This window comes from Pelodiscus sinensis, chromosome 14 (assembly GCF_052426305.1).
Source record: "Pelodiscus sinensis isolate ZL-2025 chromosome 14, ASM5242630v1, whole genome shotgun sequence".
NCBI lineage: Eukaryota > Metazoa > Chordata > Testudines > Trionychidae > Pelodiscus > Pelodiscus sinensis.
In genome coordinates this window covers 21,493,066-21,513,424 of record NC_143065.1, presented here as the reverse complement: position 1 = coordinate 21,513,424, position 20,359 = coordinate 21,493,066, and the positions used below count along the sequence as shown (strand labels likewise).

Genomic DNA, 20,359 nt, shown 5'->3' with positions numbered 1-20,359 from the left:
AGCAACCAAACATAGCTGGGTTTCCTTGCTTCATCTGGGATGCTACCCAAATTTGTCAGCTGTATTTCAGCATTAGCCATTTCCCTACCTCCCTGGCTCGTGCTGATCCTTTTATCCTTGTCTGTTGCTGTACTAATCTAGGGAGCTCCTTTCTGTGGCACTATTCTATCAATACTTCCCCTTCCACACTCTCTCCTTTCTGACCGTCCTACTTCTGTGAACCTTCAGAAGCTCCACCAACTCACTCTGACCTTCAACAAACTGAGGATGAAGGACCAGGTATGGAAGCAAGTATTCCAAAACCCGATGTTTCGTCAGACATTTATTTAGTATTCCTGCCAAGTTACAGAGCAGAGTCAGGATTTCACAGGGGTGGCCGGAGTTCACTAAATCACCTTTTTGTGTAAGTCTTGTGGGAATGTACTCAGCAGTGCAAAGTCCATGCATACATGTTTCAACACTAGTACCCCGTCAGCTGTGTCTGGTTTCTCTTTAATCTCACTTTTAAACACCAAAAGAAAACTAGATCCTATTTATCCTTGGCGTAATTCCATTTAGATCCATGGAGTTACACCAGGGGCGAGTTTGCTCACTCTGTGTGGAAGAAATATTTAAATTACTTCATTCTTTGTAAATTGCAAGAACGTTTACTCTGGATTTTGTAAGACACTTTCTGTATGGATGGTCTATTTTTCTGCCTAAGGGAGGGGAGTGACTACAGCTTAAATCACACACAATCTCACACCCTCCTTCTCTCATTTACATATTTATATGATGAATTATTACTAAAGTAACAGCTGTACACAGTACTCATATCTCAGCAACGTAACCTTCCCCTTCTCATCATATCACTTCTATTTCTGACTAGAAATCTTCTGGTCGACCTTTTCACTTGCTGTGGATATTTTTTAAATTCTGTTAGTTGGTATATTGTTTTATGCAGAGAACAAATATAAATGACACTGAAGACAAGACTTGAGACACAATGAAGACACAAGCCAGCGTAAAAAATGGTAAGTTAAATGTTCATAAATGCTCTCTTCAATGAGATATCCATTAATTTTGGGGGGATAATATGAAGAACTAGAATTTAGGCTCTAACTACCATTAAAACACTGAAACAAAGTGTGTGTGTATGTGTGTGTGTGTGTGTGTGTGTAATATGCCGACTGGGATCCTGATTATATAGAATATTTTAATGCTTTTATAGAAGACATATTTCAGATCTTATTTTGTTTTGGGGTTTGGTTTGGACTGGTGCATGTGTCTTCACATTGTACCAAGTAGAATTAATACGCTATTCTTTAGACACAGTGAATTTAGTGTCTTTTTTGTGACAATGCATGGAAAAAAATATGAGGATTTGCTGATGATGACTATTTAGATTTACTGTTGTGAAAAAAAGTAGGGATGAAAAATCCAAGAAGCACAGGTATTATTTCAATATGAGGAATTGCCCAAATATGAAGAAGTACAAATGTAAAGTCTTTGTTCTTAACAGAAAGTTTTGTCACATCATAACTTTAAAAATATGAATCATAAAGAAGAGTTCGGTGCTTGTGTGAACCTGTAAATGCCAAATTTTTGAAAAGTACTTTTTTTTGCATGTCTCTTTACAATGTGTTGTATGTATTACATACTACACTACAAGTGGCTTTGTGTTGGGCTTCTGCAGAGAGCTTACTATCATCAATAATATTTTGGTGGCAGTCTAATTGGTACTCTTGCCTCTTAAATTTTAAGGATTTTATTGTACTACAGGGCTTTGGCTTGGTTTGACTAAGCAGATTTCACCTCTAAAATTTACATGGAATTATGATTTTTAAAAAAAGAATCAATTTTTTTAATTCTTGAAAGGGATTTTGATTCATGATTCTGATTAGATATGAAAATATTGCTTTTTTTGTGTCCAAAGGGATGTTTGTAATTGGAGAGCTATGAGCTTTCTATTGTCATATTAAAGGCAGTTCTAGTGTTTTCATGACACTGTCTTGTGTATCTCTTTCCCCTGAAAGCTTTTCCTAAGGCAATCATAACTGGATATACAGAATGAAATGGTGAAATGAGACAGCAGGCAATGAGAGCTCTCAGGGTCTAATCTTGAGATAGCAAAGGATGATTCCCCTGAGTCAAGGTCTTGCTGAAGTCCATGGGAGTTGGATTGGGTCACAGAAAAGGGCTCTTGTCTTTAAAATTCACTGTTTCGAGGAGAGGCGAGTTATTCTATAAAAGCATAATGAAAGTGTTGGTATCCCAGAGCAGTCGAAAACAGCAGTGTTTTTCAAAATGCCTTAATATCTTGTTAAACTTGTAGTGTATCCCTGAGGTAAAATTGCATTTCAAACAATCCCTTCAGGTGATTGTTACAATCGGTGCAGATAATCTTGCAACTGTCCGGGGCAGAAGAAAAACCCATTGCCAGAACTACAAATAATTTACATAACCCAATTTAAAGCTCTAACAAAATGTTCCAGTGCTAAGAGGATTGTTATACGGTAATTAACATGTGAGAGGAAAATGCATTCTGAAGGGCAGGAACACTCAAAAGATAGATTAGATCTCTAGGAAAGACAAAAATTAGCTTTTAAATATTTTCCTCTGCCAAATTTTCAAGTTGGCGTTCCCCAGACGCTTACATAAGTGGAGCTTTATCTCTGCAAAGGGGAGAGACAGGTGTCAACGTTTCAGATCTGCACCTTGGAAGAAATAGTAATGAACTGGGAATCGAGGCTACGTTTTGCCACCCCTGGCAATGTAAACAAAGTGATCTGTTTAAAAACAGCACACTGCACATGATGCTGAAGTATTCCTGAGCGCTGACAGCTCAGGCCGGTTCAACAAGACATTAGGAACAGTAGTTTGTGTTTTGTTGGTGTTGATTTTTTGTTGTTATTTTTGTTGTTGTGTTGTTTTTTAAGGCTCCCAAAGCACTTCATATACACCTTTAGTGAGCAACACCACTAAAATGCAGCCAGCTGGTACACAGCTCATGCAACAGTGTACATAGGAAGGGGGAGGGAGGAGTTCTAGCTGAGGGCACTGTGCCATGGGATCTTGAATATCCCTCATTTTGGACTGCTATGAAATAAATGGATTTACATGTGCAATAAGGTGTGAGTAAAGATTTCTTCTGGAGTAAACTTTGGGGCACCCCGTCTATCTAGCTCAAAATGACAAAGGGCTGAATCGACCCTGCTAGGACGAGAGGCTACTCAAAACAATCTGCTACCCTAGACAAAGCTTTCCTAGGTCACACCCCTCGTCCTAGATCTATTGCAGCAGATTTGGCCCTGCTATCCTTCTGTCTGGAGGGGCAGCAGGGCCATATGTGAGTGAGTGGTGTTGCAGCTTCGCAGATGGGTCTGCAGTGCCACTCGAGTTTGGCCCAGCCACCCCTATGTCAGGAAAGGGCCTCTGGGCCAAATCTGTCATCTCAGGCAATCGCCCAGAAATCTGCCACCTGAGGTAGCTACCCATTTTCCTTGTAGCTAAAATGGCCTCTGGCTAGAACTGGAACCTTTGGTTCCAGGAAGCCTGCATAATCCAAGGAAGATTATCGGATCATTGAGGCTTCTCCTTCTGTTGACCAGTGATTTATTTTATGGTGCTGACGTGTTAAAATGCTCTTCTTAGTTCAGTCAAATCTATAAAATATCAGTTATAATCTCAGCATTATGGATAGCTGAACTCCACAAAAGGATGTCTCCAGCATGCTGGAGGGGAGAAAAACCTGTCCTTGACCAGGTGCTCTGGGTTTTTGCAGTCAGGTAATTTTCCACACAGGTTAGTATGGAACTGAAAGAAAGTAAAAAGAAATGACACTAACTAATCATTGCCGTGCGGGGCTGGTGTGTCTCGTAGAACCAAACTCAGCCAAGAGCTGAGGTGATGTAATCTGAATCATTAATGTAAAAAACTCTAATAAAGGTTTCGTCTGAGCAGAGCCCAAACCACAGCAGTAGGCAGTAAGGTCTGTACAGCAGGAGAGTGTCTGTGTACATGCAAATCAAAACAAGATGCCAGAACTAACTAAGAACTGAAGCCTGGAGAATGGGCCAGCCTTCTCCTGGGCATCCTTCTTCTGCCTGTGTCACATCCCATCCCATGTGCAGAGGGAAGGGGAAGCTGGAGTTAAAACCCCATACACAAGGGGCTGAGCCGAGAGCACTCTTGTCCCAGGCTGCTTCACAGCATGAGATGGGCCCACAAGTCAGCCAGCTCTCACAGATCCTTTTAAGTGCATGATCCACTTTTTCCACTCTGATCTTGCAAGGGAGCTATCAGCACAAATGTGTGGTCGCAGGGGGAGAGCGCCATCATCGAATCTCTACTTGGGTCTGCACCTGAAGACCACAAAGACACTAGAAAAAGTTATCGCAACTCTAGCTTGCTCTGCGTGTGACCTGGAAGGAGCACGAAGGCACAGAAACAGCCCGCTGAACTTCTTAATCGGTTGCAGTGTTAATGTGAAAAGTGTCTTCCTGTCTAAGGGCATGATCTCTTATGGCAGTGTATGGGGAAAAGAGGGCTCTCTTCATCGAGTAGATTTAGATTTTTTTTTAAGTACCCTAGAGGAGCAGGAATTGAACTGCCTAAGAAAGGTAATACAGGCCCAAGCCTGTATTAGCTTCTGCTGGGCCAGAGGGGGATACTGTGTGTACCCTGCCCTCCCCCACTCACTACATTTAGGGATGAAATGTAGGCTAGGGGATTGGAAGCCAAGCTGGGGAAGGGAGATAATGTATGATGAACCATAGGCAAATGCAGAACACTAGAACTGGAAGGAACCACAAGAGGTCAGTCATCAAGTTCAGTCATCAAGTCCCTTCACAGCAGGACCAAGCACCATCTAGATCATGTGATGCCGGTGGGCGGGGTGGGAGAAACAGGACTGACTGGGCAATAAGACTGGGAGGGAGAGACCAGATTATTGACATTATAACTTGCAGGACAAGAGACTGGGGCTGAGATAAGACACCTTAGGAGTGAAGACTATGATTGGCTAAATGAGGAGAATGGGAGTGGGATGAGGCACCAGGGGTGGAAAAGAAACAGGACTGGGAAGGAGCAGAAAGGGATTATGCTTGAGAGAAAAAGGACAGAAGAGTCTCCCCTCTAGAGTCTGGAATGGAATCCAAGATCCCTGAGTCTCCTCTGCTGTCAGCATGTAAGTGTGAAACCCAGTGTCTCGAGGGCTGGTCAAGAGGCACCACAGAAAAGCTCATCTGGAAATGAATAACTGGGTTTAAATAGTGTAAAGTAAGCAAGGAACAGGGCCACACATTGAACAATGAAAGGAAAACAAAATATTTAAGTGAGAACTGTTCATCTGATGCATGAAATGAGGTAAAAGTAAATAATGCTTGGTCACAGAATGACCAGATTAGGGTGCACAGGCAAATTAATTCTGGCATTTTCTAACCTCTGAGTGCTTGACTTTGTAGCCTTCACGTTCTTTTTTATATTGGGAGATGGGGGAGTTTAAGAGAGAGAGAGAGACTGAGAGATGTATTTTCTTTAATCATCGGTTTTAATCCATTCTGTTTGACATATGGTGGGAGCTGTGCTGAGTGTTGCACATTTGGTCTCCTAATAGTTTACTTACTTCTGTGCTCGCCTGCTCTGTGAAACATTAGAGCAATCAACAGGCGGATAGTCTCTTGTTTGTGGCTGTAAGAAGATTTTAAAAAATCCTATGCCCCTCTTGCTATCATATTTAACTAACGCAGCTACACGAGGTTCCTAGTTTAAACATTCCTTGTCATGTAGCAAAATGTAAACCCTGCCACTGACTTGCAATTGACATATAATGATTGCATTTTTATTGTTTACCAACAAATACTATTGGACCTAGGATCATAAACACAAAGGACAGTGTAGAACTTTGATCTGCAATTGTACACTCGCCGTCCTCAAATTGTTTTACCACAAGCCTATGAATTGCCTTAATTATTTAAACAAACATGTTATCTGCAGCCATAATAATCTCAAACGTCTCTGCTAGAAAGAATTTAAACAGTCATTGCAGCTGTGGAAGTGCCAGCTTAACTGGTCTCAGGGAGAAAAACGGTTCCCATCTCACATAACCTTGGTAGGGTTAGGGAAAAAAATCATTTAATGGATAGGTGCATCTTCTGTTGGACCATCTCTTTGCTTGAATTCCATGTGTAGTAACTGGTGTCAATTCACCATCTTGGGCAATTTAACTCCTTATTTTATCTTTTGAGCAGGCAAGAGATCAGGCAGTGGTAATAGGGGCTTTTTATAGCTCTGATAGAGGGTGTGAGACTTCCTTCAGTCTTTATGTCCAGTCCATTCTTTGGCAGGGATGTTAACCGGTAAGTATGAGGCTTTGTCATAAGAACAGATCATTTATAAATGATTGGACAGTATTGGTAAACTTCTGAAAAAAGTGAAATGACTCCAAGGTACATGGATAAAGGAGACCAATGACAGAATCCTTTGTTAAAATAAATGATCATACCTTAGCCTACAACTAGCAACAGAAGGCAGAGTATGATGGCTAGATTGTTGTGATGATGTCCAAGGCCAGCTTGTGATATCATGAGTGCCAATCTTCCTCCTTTTTTATAATATATATAAAATTGATGGGTGAAGGAGGAAGAATGGCTCTCATGACATCACATTCAGTACAACAGTTAATTAGAACCCACGAGCACTGAGAACTTAAAAAAGTTGTGTTGCTCTGTGGACTGGAGGCTTCACACACTATGGCTGTGTCTAAACTACAGCCCTTTTTTGATAAAGGGATGTAGATTAGGCACGTCGATATTGGAAATGAAGCCAGGATTTAAATATCTCGCATTTCATTTGCATAATGGTGGCTGCTGCTTTTTTTCGAAATGGGGCTTTTTAAAAAAAACCTGGCAGTTTAGATGGGACATTTTCGACAGAAATGCCATTTCAAAATATCCTGTATGCCTCAAAAAATGGATCTTTTGAAATGGGGCATTTCTGTTGAAAATGCCCCATCTAAACTGCTGGGTTTTTTGTTTTTTTTTTCTCGAAAAAGCCCCGTTTCAGAAAAAAGCAGCAGCCGCCATTATGGAAATGAAGCGCGAGATATTTAAATCTGCACCTAGAATAATACTGTCCAGAATGTATTTCTGAACCTTAAAGACTCTTTTCAGGAAGTCATAGTCAGGCCTGGCCAAAGAGTTTGTGGGGCCCAAGGCAGCATGGCTGAGCTGCACGGCTCCCAGTCTGGGCAGCAAGTGAGTGGCCGGGTGGGCGGGGCCAGGAGCTGGGCAGCGCAGGGCCCTGAATACGTGAGACCCAAGGCAATCGCCTTGCTCGCCTTGCCAAAAGACCAGGCCTGGTCATAGGGGTGTGCTTCATGAAAGTATTTAGGTTCCTGAGGATCTCTTTTGGTTCTAATGCAATCCACAAAACTCCTACCCAGCCCTGTTCAAATAACTTCTCTTCCTGCAGCAGAGAGGGGAGGACTGAACCTGAGTCTCCTTCACTAGGATAAACACTGTAAGGTGGATACCACCGCCAGTGACACCTCCTCCTCTGTCACTTTGTGTAGGGCAAGGCAAGTTCCCATCTCATTCCTGCAAGTGGTGCCTAAGACATCTGACTTCAGTTCACAGGTGTCTGGTCAAACATAGCTAATCTGATGTAGGTGTCCCTCTGCAGCCTGGACATGGAAGTCTATCTGTGAGAAAATGGAGGGACTTAGGACACGCCCCTATATGTCGGTATCTCCCATTGTCTAACAAGTTACATTGCATTCTAAGGTGCCTGTTTATCCCCATTCATTGCATAGAAGCCTAGGCATCTAACTTGGCTTTATGGATTCTAGATTTTCTAGGTACCTAAAAATTAGGCAGTGTAATGCTCAGCATTGCAACACTGCAGTCCCTTTGTGGAGCCCACCCGGGTCAATAAGCTTTCATAGTGCCCAAATAGGAAGCTGCAGCATAGGCAGGGAAGGGAAGTGGTTATTGCTGCTGGGAAAAGAAACCACTTGAAATGAGGATGGAGTTATTATGAAGCAGCATCTTCAGCACATAGGGTGAAATTCAGGCCCTACTGAAGTCCATGGAAGTCTTGCCATGGGCTTGAGTGGAGCCAGGAGTTTACCTATAATCCAGATATTGCCATTATTTAGAGACAAATCAGAAAATTTTTATTCCTAAAAAACATGATCTTATGCCAAGAAATTCCCTATCCCATATTATAACTGCAGAAGAAAACGAATAGGCAGAAGTGAATCCCTAAAAAGCCCTGATTCTAATACCAAGAGTGACTCTCCTGAAATCAAAGCGGCTACCCTGGTTCAGTGGGAAGAGGATTACAGTGCCTAATCTTCATTCAGCATCATGGAAAACTCTACAGCCCAATTAACCCATCACCATTGGTAGGCAGCAAGTAAGCCAGTTACTGCTGAGGGAGAGTGAAGCAACAAACATACCTCTAGCTAGCTGGTCCCACTCAGTCTTGCTGTATTGTAGAGAGTAGTAGTTAGGAAATGTAGTGAATGATATTGCTGAGAAATCCTGAAATAACGTAGAAAATATTAATGAACGTTGGTGAGATGAAATGGGGCCAGAAGGGAAGATGCTGTGATATGAAGTGAAAGTCTTAAGAAACAGGTTGCGTAGTATATACCGAGAAACATGCTAAGGAGAATAGATTGTGTCATTGCTGCTCAGTTGCTAATAATAGAGCTGTTTTGAAACTTCTACCTTCTAGCTGCTGAGAATTTTAAAAACCATGCAACACAAAGAGCTGGCTTATGGCCTGACTAAAACAAATGAAGGAGGCTCCAGGGAAATGTGCTTCTGCCTTCCTTATATCCATTAATTGGTGACAAAGTGAAATAAAGGGGGAAATGACCTGACCAACTGGAATACAGATAATAACTATCAATGAGGTAGCAGTGCCCAAGGGCTCCAGTCATGGTCTGGAGCCCTGTTGTATTTGGTGCCATACTAATATAGTCCCTGCTTAAAGAGCTTATAATTTAATTATGATGATGATGGTTTCTCTGATACATTGCACAGTTACCAAGCTACAATCTACAGGTTCTCAAACAGTCTTTATATAGACAGTAATGACTTTCAGCCATCGTTGGCCAGGGCTGGATTTGAACCAGAGTTCTAGTCAAGGAGGCTTCTGCAATATGTTATAAATCTCCATAGTAATACAGTGTTTAAGACCATTACAGTATAGCAAATTGGCATGGACGTTCTGCTCTCCTAATTTGTTCTGGCAGGAACAGATCTCTGTTTAATCTAAGGCAAAAAACAAGATTCTTTCCAGGGTATATGCTGACTTACATAAACAGTTACTGCAGTGGCTTTTTGACAGTATAATGCCCTTCCCATCCTGGTCCTCCCCCGCCACCCTATCCCCTATTGCTTAACCCTTTAGTTAACAAATAGTAGTTACAAATCTGCAACCTCCGATTGCAGAAGTATGCAACCCTTGGATATTTATATGGGGTGTTACCACTATAAGTTTATTTCCAGGGAGTTCTAATGTTCATGAAAATGACCTGTGGCCAAAACCAAAGCTTTTCTACAATATCCACTGCACCATGAGCTTTATTTACAGATGAGCAGAAGCGGTTTCATCTGCATAGTGCAATAAAAGGGCAATGAAAATGCAGCTGTGCTGAGGAATGTTGCAGCTGTTCCACAGTAGGAAGGTTATTCATTCTTCAGGATCCGTGGTCTCCAACTTTTTTAAGCACAAGATCACTTTTTGAATTGAAGTGCAATCCAGGATCTACCTCAGACCTAAATACCCTGGCCCAGCCTCCTTCAAGTCTCTTCTTTGAGGTCCTGCCTCTATTCACTCCATCATCCCTCTTCCACTGTCCACCTTCTTTTTCACCAGGCAGGGGCAAAGGGTTGGGGCACAGGATCAGGCCTTGGGCTAAAGGATTTGGAGTGGTAGCAGGGATTCGGAGCTAGCTCCATCTAGACACTGCTTACCACAGGTGGCTCCTGACTGTGGTGCAGTGGGGCTAAGAAGGCAGGCTCACCCCTGCCTTGGCCCTGCACCGCTCTTAAAAGCAGCCAGCAAACTCCCTCCATCCCAAGTCCTGTTGTCCCCTCCTCCCATTCTGCAGAGACAGAATACAGGGTGGAACAGGGGCACCTAACATCAGTGTCCACCCTCTCTTCCTGCACTGCACAGCAAGCAGCAGGCTCCTGGCAAGGGGAGGCAGCTCCAAGGCAAAGGGCAGGAGATGCACAGCAGTGGGGGGAGAGGCAGCTGCTGTGCTGCACGTGATAGCCTCTTGGCCAAACCAGTCAAGATGACCTGTCAGAGGCTCCAAGATCTACCGTAGATTGGGATCTACTGGTTGGTGACCCTTGCTCTAGATAAATAACGGTATTTATACTATAACCTTAAAAACCTTAATATCAGACACTACAATTATTCTCAAACTGAAACATATTTCAACAATTAGCTACAATTAGCTACTTTTATCACAAACAGCTCTTTGCTATTTGAGCACCTCTCTGCATTCAAATATTTACCTAGGGGATGCCAACATAAATAATGTCTGCACAGTATTATACTGACTTTGCAACTGGAGTGATAGTGCTGTCACTGCTATAACTTGAGAAAGATGCCTCCAGAAACAACTGCTCCAGTATCACTTTGGCAAGCCAAGTGTCAGGTTCTCTTAACTACGTCACTTTTAAGGTTTTTTGACAACAGAGAAAACAAACACGAGGAGTCTTGTGGTGCCTTGAGTATACCAGAGTATTAAAGGGAGGTAAGTTCCATCTTTTGCCTGTCTTATCTGGGTTCTGCTTTAGACAGCTACTCTTCCTGCAGATGCTCATTTTGACCGGGCAGTGAGAAAGCTGGGAGATATCTGGGAGAAAGTTGTCCCATATCTTTGACATAAAGGAGATGTGGAACTGGAAGTGGTCTGCTCCCACATTGCTTTTCAGCACCTATTGTCATGTTGGCTCTCCCAGTAACTTCATATTGAATGCTATCATGGGAGAGGAGTAAGCCTTTCTGCTTTACATGTTTAATGTCATTACATTTTTGCTGTAGTAGCACAAACCCTGATCTCTCAGATCTTGCACAGAAGAGTGTGTTTACTTCTAGAATGCATTCATTTGAAACTTGAGGACTAAACATTTTCTGTTAATGCTTTTAGATACTACATTGTTTTTACTGTTTCACTTCCCAATTGCACATATGAATTGCATTTTCACTGTATTCATCACTTTGCTAATACAGTTTGAACTCCCTCATTCTTACTACTATTTTGCATAGGAAGGGTGGTTTCAGTAATCTCCCAAGCCCTTTTTCTTATTAGAATGCAGATGAAGACAGAAGTACTACTATCTTTCCTTATGCTTAATTCCACCAAATGAGGAGATAATAAAGTGCATCTTCATAATTGCTTCCTTGCCCATCAAGTTGTGCACCATCCCCACTTGTTTCTGTGGGAACCCAGTGCAAAAGGCAGCCCTCAAATTAAAGTGCTACACAGTCCTGTATTTTGTCTCAGATTATACAAAACTCAAAAGAATTTTAACTGAATCAGCATTTCAGGAATTGTCCCCAATATACAACTGAAAGCTGAATAAAAATCACTTGCTTTGATAAATGGAACTTTCCTATCATGGCTAATGACACTTACATAAAATGGTCTTTTCAGACTTTCCAGGGGAAAACTATTTAACTATGAAGAATCTAGAGAGCTGTAATTTAGGAAGTGCATATTTGAGATTAAAAAACCTATTTGTACACATACTAACTGTCTTTACAATGAGGGTACGTCTACACTGTGGACCTATTTCAGGATACCGGAAATATCCTGAAATAGCTATTTCGTGTCTATTGAAGCATCCCATTATTTCTATATAGATTTCGAAATAACAAGTGGCTTAATCCGACGTCCCGGTAACCCTCGTTCCATGAGGGCTAAGGGGCATTTTGGAATAGCGAGTTATTTCTAAAATTGGTGCTGTGCCAAATCACAACATAAGCTATTTCAAAATACACTCAAAATAAGCTATGCAATTATTTTGAGCTAAGGGTGCTGTGTAGACGCACCCTGACCTGTTCCACCAAGCAGAAACACTGCAAAATGGTACCTTGCGGAATGACACTGGAACAGCTTTTATAGTAGGGATGCTAAAAGCCCCTGGACAAAACTGCAAATCCCTGTATATGATCAAAACCTCTTCAAGCCATATGGGGCTGCCACATCTCCATTCCAATTGCCCTGCTTTGCAGGTAAGATCAGCCAAACTGCAGCGTTCTCAGTTAAACCCCACACTACCTGCCCTGGATGCTGAGTGCTGGCCCTGAGAAGCTGCAAACTGAAACAGCAATTGGCTTTTAAGGGTGACATGTTAGGAATGTGTCATGTGTATAACTGGGCCAAAAAGAGAAGGCAGCAGTTAGACGATACCTGACCACACTGCCAGGCAGGTCAGTGGAGCTGCACCAGTAAACCTGATCCATACTGCAAATCTCAAATTGCTTCCTCCCATGGGACAAATCAGTAGGGTAGAACAGGGGCCGAGGGCAGAAAACTGTTTGTTCTTGGAGAGTTTCTCCCTACTACTTTTAATTGGGTGGGATTTGTTCTTCCAGCCCTTGTTCCCAGTACAGAATAAGTCACAGGGACTGCCCAGAAATCCATTGATGAGAAGGGCCTGTACCCCCCCCCCCCCCAGGAACTCTATACCTGCACCCATACCCCCTCCACAAGCACATGGTAGCATATACTTAAAAACTTCCTTGCCCCACCTTCCCAAAAGAGGGACCCCTCACCTTCACTGCAGACTGGGTTCTGTGGGATGGACAACCCAGGACTGTCTTACTTAAGAATCTCTGTGAGGGTGAAGATTGGTTGAAGCGTGTGTCCATTTAGTCCCTGTCTCCTCCCACTGAGTACATCTTGTGTGGCCTGCAGGAATATATGAAGTATAAATTACAGTTGCAGTCTGCTGTTGCTGAGAACACACTATTAAATCATTTATGAATGTTCACTGAAAATGTACCCAATTTCTATCCAAACTTTCTGGGACCACTAGGGAAATATGTACAAATTCTAATAAATATGATTTTTTGAAAAGTTCACTTTAATTATAGAACCGAAACAAAACATTGGCATTTCCTAGTTACTTTGGAAGAACTGTACAATCTGGATATGTTTTCTTTAGCCAGTTGTGGATCTGAAGAGTGAGGCTATTTACGGCTATATTATGGCCTTTGTGTCACAACTCATGATAGTACAATAATGCATCAGTGTTTGCAGTTTAATCAGTGGTTTGATCTAGCTTCACTTTCACAAGTTACTTTAAACAGCAATGTATAGTCATGTACTTTTAATTGCTGGGCTTATTGGGCTTTTTGGACATGCCTCTTTATTGTACATTTTTAATTATAATGATATTTCCAGATGCATTGGGATGAGATGGCCTACCGCAGCACATGAAATGTGAGCTACAGTATGTACACTTGGATAGACCACTATCGCACGGTAATTTATAGCCATCTACAGGCACTGCAGAAATCTGGAAGCAGAAAACATCTGTAATGTGGGTTAGTGATTTGCTGGATTTGATATTTATAAATGAGTGTCAAATTTATGGTTGAATTCTGACCATGTCCATCATATTCAGTTGCCCATATGCATGTGAATTGCTAAATTAGAAATACAGATGTTGGAGAGAGGCACGAGAATAATATTTCTGCTTTAGATCCTCTTACATGATTTTTTCCCCTCTGGCCCCCATCCTCCTGTTCCACAGAGGACTCTGAGAAAAAGATACACCTGTATTACATACCTTCTGTGTTAAGAGGACATGAGGAAAAGCTGATGTATTATGCTCTTGAAAGATAGAGGAAAATTGGCATTTGCACAGAAATAAATAGGATGTTGCCACCTAGCCTTGCACAGCCCCATCTATGGATACATTTATCATGCTTATCTCTGGTGTCCAACGATCCATAGGAAGTCATCCTTTCAGCCCTGTGGAGATCCTGCCTCTCTGACCCTCCCAAGCCCACCTAAAAAAACCAGATCTGTGTTTGGCTCAGGTGCAACGCTGCCATTGGTCCCCTTGGGACATGTACATGCTTCCTCCCCATCGGAGGATAGTTAAAGGAATGGAGGGGTGCAACAAGCAGTGCTACTTTACATGGAAAATTGCCGTGGGACTTGACTGGGAGCATGCTGTACAGGGTAAATAGTCCCTTACCGCCATCCTTTATAGACAGCCATGTTCATCAAACTGCATTTTTAACCTGGTCTGGTGAAGCCACAGAGCAAGTGTTACTCATTTGTCCTTTCCGCCTGCTTTTAATGGCAAACATAGTTATGGAGCCAGTCTACACCTAGTACAGTAGAAGAGACTGTCGTAGGAGAGTAAGATCACGGCCTTTTCTGTTGCTATAGATGAGGAGCATTTTACTCTTGTCCTTAATTCTTTTCAGTCCATAGCTGCAATAAGATAGTGACTGTATAGGTGGGAGGATTCTTATAATATAATGAAAGTCACTTTGGTTTTAGAAAGAATATGGCTGCACCAAGCTTTGGGCCCCAAATCTCTCTCTAATGCAGTTAACCCCCATCTCCACCCCTGAATGTTTTGCTCTGCTGCTGTCTTTAAAAATCCCAATGCTGCATTTTGGGGATTTTACTTAAACATAGGCCTCATCCCCTGTGCAATGGCTAGTACCCTGATTGCTGCATAGTTCTCATTCTCAATGAGGCATAATAACTGCAATTATTCCATTCCTTACCCCCGCTGCCCTTCCAAGCACATGCACCCTATTGGGGCCTGGGAGAAAAGACAAGAACAATCGGTTTATGCATGTGAATGGGGACAGAGTTTTTTCCCTTTCTCTGTCTAATAACTTGGGGGCTCCGGGAGTCCACTGGTCATGGTTTATGCTAAGATTCCATTTGATAAAGGGTTAAATATTTTAACCCACTGTTAGTGCCACAGGGCAACAGGTTGGTTATACCCATTTATAACGCCTACTGTTGTGCTCCTAACTACAACCCATACTGCTCATTTCTGGACCAGGCTTACAATATCTGTTATCATTTGGAATGTTTAGTATCAAGTACGACCAGCTAACAGATGGATTCCATACACATTTTGGGTCACAGGTTCCATGTCGTAGTACAAAGGTCTCAGAATTTCTAAGGTCACCTGTTTTTCCATCCTTACAGGGCCCACAGGAGTGTGTAGTAGGGGAGAAAGAATCCACAAAACCTCGCTGTATTTTCTGTACAGTGTCCTTTGCTCTAGGAAATGCTTATGGGGCTGTAGAACAGGGGTCAAGGCAGGACTCTCAATGCCATAGATCATGGTGGTTCACAAGAAAGGGAACCCCAGCATTAGGGGCTTTCTGCAGGGATACAATTTATACCTTGGTAGCATGGCTCTTGCTGTAGTTGTTGGTTGGGTCATTGGGTATGCTGAGCAACATGCATGTTCAGGGACTTGGAGAGAGTTAACAGAACATGGAACATGACTCCCAATTGGTTTTCTATACAGAAAGCCACCTACTTTGTAGGCAATGGTGCAATACTGGAATAACTTTGGCTGAGGGGCAGAGCAGAAATTCTCCAAAAATAATGAATCATCAGAGTCCTTTTTGCACTGAGCACCCAGGGATCAACATTGTAGGGGCATGTGACAGGGTGTGCATACCCTGCACTGAAGCAGGTGGGATTAAAACCCTGTGAGCGGAGGAAATCCCGCCCCTCCATCCAGACTGGGCATGCTCCAAATTCTGGGGTAGCATAAAAGGCAGCAATGCAGCTCAGTGTGGTCAGCTCTCTGAAGGAGAAGGACCTTCAGCCAGAGCTCCAGAGATTTACCAGCCAGCGGGAGCCAGAGCCCCAGGAGACGGCTGCCACTCAGCCCCAGAACCACCCCAGGGAGAATCAGCTGCCGGGGAACCAGAAGACTCAGCCACTACATTGGACGTCACCCCACCAGCAAAAGTGACCTAAGGAGGGTGCAGGAGTGGCCTCTCCCACCCAGGTAAACGTGGCATGTTTCAGGTAGATTCCCCGCCAATGGAATGACCGACTGCTCTGCTGTGCACAGGGCCCCGGGCTGGGACCTGGTGGAGTAGGATGGGCCCAGATCCCCCCGCCTGGGTGATTGGTCCCAATCCCCAGCTTATTGAGTTTGGCCACTAGGCTGTACCACCCTGAATTAAAGGGCCATTTCCTACTGACTGTGGTCACTAGACTGAGTTTGCCCTGAACCAAGGACTATCCCTTATGGACCCTGGCTGTCAGGCCACACCTCCCTGATCGAAGAGCTACCCTATTACTTTAACCATTGAGCTGCTCTAACCTAGAGTGCGGGCAGGTTTTCAGAGACTAAGGGAGATTGCCAACGGCCTGGCAGCCGATGGGGCAACATCCACACCCTGGACAACTCTCCCTGCAAGGGACTGGGTGTGCATACAACACAACAGGGTGCTAGGGCAAGAAAGGGCCAGAGCTCTGGAAGAGGAAAGTGGCACACCAGAGGCTCCCTTCTGCACCCATGCAGAAAAGATGCACTGGGATATCCCGATGCTTCCCACAAAACTGATGTGTGTGTCAATGTGTGTCCTGCCACCTACTCATGAGTGGGGGGCAGGAGAAAAGTGTTTAGCAGTTGATGAAGAGCATGGCTTGAAACACACACTAAAGTGTTGATGATGTGATTGTAGGGATTGCATTTTTAAAAACTTATAATAAGATGCCACAGCCACACACGGACACATGCAGCAAATTTCCAAGCCTCTGGGAGTCTGATAGTCCCCAGTCCTTCTCCACATACAGACATTGCCTGTTGTGCTCTTAGTAAAAGAAACATTTATAATTTCCAGTGCTTATTCTCTGCCACAAATTAATTTTTGATAGTTCATGGTAATATTCTGGTTCCTGCCACACCTCCTCTATTCCCCACCCCCCAAATGCTTTGCCCTCCTCTTTGCAGGGAACCATTTTTGAGCTGCAGGTCAGTACAAAGTGGCAGCATACCAAGTAGTAGGTTTTAGATTATATAGAATTTGGAAGGAAGCTTAGTAATAAATTGATACATTGTTCAGCACGTAATCCATGGAAGCCTATGGCCCATTGTTCTATGCACTTGAAGTGCTGGTACTGAGTAGGAGAATTACATCAATAGAATTACATGCAAGATACTTCTTTTTATTTTGCAGAAGAGTTAGTTACACATCTGGCTAAGTTTGAGCACTAACACTTGGCTTTATAAATGGAGATTTTGACTCTGCTCAAAGGAGTTTCCAGAATTTCATAGGGAAGAAATAATCCTTCATTAGAGGCTGGCATATGACTGACTGTTCTGAGTTACCTGTCAAAGTGTTAGGGTGTATTTACACAGCAAAGTTATTTCGGAATACCAGCCGTTATTCCGATTTCTGTAAATCTCATTCTATGAAGAATAATGTCTATTCCAAAATAGCTATTTCAAAATAAGGTGTGTGTAGATGCTCCACCTCTGCTATTTTGAAATAGCCCCTCTCCAGCGCCCCTCATTCTAATTTTTTCCTCCTGGGGCTCTAAATTGAGATAGCATGTCTACATTAGGGAAGCCTGCCTCGGACTAATTTTGAGGCATCCCTGCAGTGTAGACATGCTATAAGGTATTTCAGAATAACTACTCTGGAATAGTTTATTCCAAAATAACTGCAAATTATTGGGTTCTTTTCAAATATGGAGCTGCCATGACCCTGTTCAATTAAATTTGACAGCAGTTGTATGCACAACACCCTTAGCTAGTACTGGTGTAAAATTTTTTGTGTTAGTTTTTGTTCCAATAGGTAATGTGTTAACTGGTGGAAGATGGTGGGGTTTTTTGTTTTGTTTTGTTTTGTTTTAAACATGGGGAATCCCACAGCCTCCACCTTGTTAGTCATGTTATGCTAAGCAGTTCACACAAGGAACAATAACGGGGGGAACTCCACTCTGCCCTGAAGAGTTAGAGTGAAACTGGAATGGTGACAGCTAACAGACTTCTTCCTGTTACAGGTAGAACCAGTACTTAGAGATGCCTCTGATTAACAAGTGAAAATCAGAGTGTTCTTTCTCTCTCTCCCATGATTTATTGTGCATAAATTGTTCTGAGCCACAAAAGCCTCACAAGGAAATCTTCAAAAAGTATTAGTTGTTGCTCTATTTTTGTTTTTAATCTTTCTCCATCGGTTCCTTCTATGTGCAGAGGGAGAGAGAGGCAATGTCACGGTGTGAGAAATGAAAACTGATTTCTGAAGGGGCAGATGCAGATTGATGGACTCAGGGCCAATAGTGAGAACAAGGCTGCAGACCATGATACAGATGTGAAATCTGAGTCAATACAGTTATGTTTGAAGATGGTTTGGCATTTGGGGTTTATTTCTCTCTTCTTGTTTCAAACAAGAAGGGCCTGCCTTCAGGCCTATCCTGATAGTTTCCAGCCATGGCTTTAGTTTAACCACATAGTGACAGAGCTCTGAACCAGTTATGTCAAGGAGCGTTATTGAACTTGGTCCCCATGGGCACTTCTACACAGCAGGGCTAAAGCCGAAATAAGCTATGCAACTTGAGCTACGTCAATTGTGGAGCTTAAGTTGAAATAGCTTATTTTGGCTGTTGGCATTGTCTACACAGCAGGAAGTCCAAGAAAGAGCACTCTTCTTCCAACTTCCCTTACTCCTCATAAAATGAGGGTTACAGGAGTCAGAGTAAGAAGTGCTCTAGCATGACAGTATTTCAACATTATGTTGAAATAACTGCTCGTAGTGTAGACACAGACTAAGTTATTTCAGAATACCACTGCTGTGTAGACATAGACCATATTAGCTTCTCTGCCAAAACTGTGCTAACCATGTATTCACATCCAAATTGATGATGCTGCCTAAGAATGTCTATGCTTTGGCACATAGTGGGAAAGTCTGAGCAGCTATTGTGTAGTGCTTCCATTGGTGCAGAGCATTTGGGATCAGATTTTTCCAAGATGTCCCCAACTCGTTATTCAAGACTGTGGGATTTACCTACAAGTCCCAGAACTCTTTGGTCTCTTTCCATTATGGATCCCTCCTTGGCAAGTCAGGTGGCTTTGTTCTTCAACTTTGAAAGTTAGTTGCTTGACAGTCTTGAAAGCAAAGAGGAGAGAAATGATATTAAACTGTTTAAGATAGTCAAGACAGAAGCAGACTGTGAAGAACTTCAAAAAGATCTCACCAAACTGAGTGAGTGGGCAACAAAATGGCAAATGAAATTTAATGTGTACAAGTGTAAAGTAATGCACATTGGAAAAAATAACCCCAACTATACGTATAGTATGATGGGGGCTAATTTGGCTATGACAAATCAGGAAAGAGATCTTGGCGTTACCATGGATAGTTCTCTGAAAACTTCCACACAGTGTGCAGAGGCAGTCAAAAGGTGAATAGGATGTTAGGAATTATTAAGAAAGAGATAGAAAATAAGATCCAGAATATCTTACTGCCCCTGTATAAAACTATAGTACGCCCACCTCTTGAATACTGTGTACAGATGTGGTCTCCTCACCTCAAAAAAGATATTTTAGCCTTGGAAAGGGTTCAGAAAAGGGCAACTAAAATGATTAGGGGTTTGGAACGGGTCCCATATGAAGAGAGGCTAAAGCGACTGGGACTTTTCAGTTTAGAAAAGAGGAGACTAAGGGGGGATATGATAGAGGTATATAATATCATGAGTGGTGTGGAGAGGGTGAATGAAGAAAAGTTATTTATTAGTTCCCATAATAGAAGAACTAGAGGACACCAAATGAAATAAATGGGTATCAGGTTTAAAACTAAGAAAAGAAAGTTCTTCTTCACACAGCATGTAGTCAACCTGTGGAACTCCTTGCTAGAGGAGGCTGTGAAGGCTAGGACTATAACTGAGTTTAAAGAGAAGCTAGATAATTTCATGGAGGTTAGGTCCATACAAGGCTATTAGCCAAGGGATAGAAATGGTGTCCCTGGCCTCTGTTTGTCAGAGGCTGGAGATGGATGGCACGAGACAAATTGCTTGACCATTGTCTTTGGTCCACCCCTTCTGGGGCACCTGGTGCTGGCCACTGTCAGCAGACAGGCTACTGGGGTATATGGACCTTTGGTCTGACTCGGTATTGCCATTCTTATGTTCTTATGATTACAGAAGACAGACAATTTCTGTCCCTACACATTGCTGAGCTGAACTGCAGGGAATCTAGATTAATTCTAGGATAGGCCCAGTTCTGCCCACTATTGGGAGGCTGGTTTGGTTGACAACTCAGATGATGAAGTGGGTTTTATCCACTAGGGATGTAAGCGAGTAGTTGAATAGTCGACTACCCAATAAGCCTAGGTTTAT

General features: G+C 42.7%; 1 protein-coding gene and 1 long non-coding RNA gene across 7 annotated transcripts in view; one reads left to right on the top strand and one right to left on the bottom strand.

Annotated features, from left to right (window-relative positions):
• Nucleotides 1-20,359, bottom strand: part of LOC112545051 (uncharacterized) — a 68,815-nt gene that overhangs the window by 41,526 nt on the left and 6,930 nt on the right. For all 6 annotated transcript variants that reach the window (XR_012895764.2, XR_012895765.2, XR_012895767.2 and 3 more), the window contains exons 2-3: nucleotides 12,790-12,925; nucleotides 8,441-8,525 (exon numbers count right to left, since the gene is read on the bottom strand). This is a non-coding gene — a long non-coding RNA (uncharacterized LOC112545051). The remainder of the gene's footprint in view (nucleotides 1-8,440; nucleotides 8,526-12,789; nucleotides 12,926-20,359) is intronic.
• Nucleotides 820-20,359, top strand: part of MAPK6 (mitogen-activated protein kinase 6) — a 50,661-nt gene continuing 31,121 nt past the window's right edge. The window contains exon 1 of the mRNA XM_089782028.1: nucleotides 820-1,013. The gene's annotated coding sequence lies outside the window, so the exon portion shown is untranslated. The remainder of the gene's footprint in view (nucleotides 1,014-20,359) is intronic.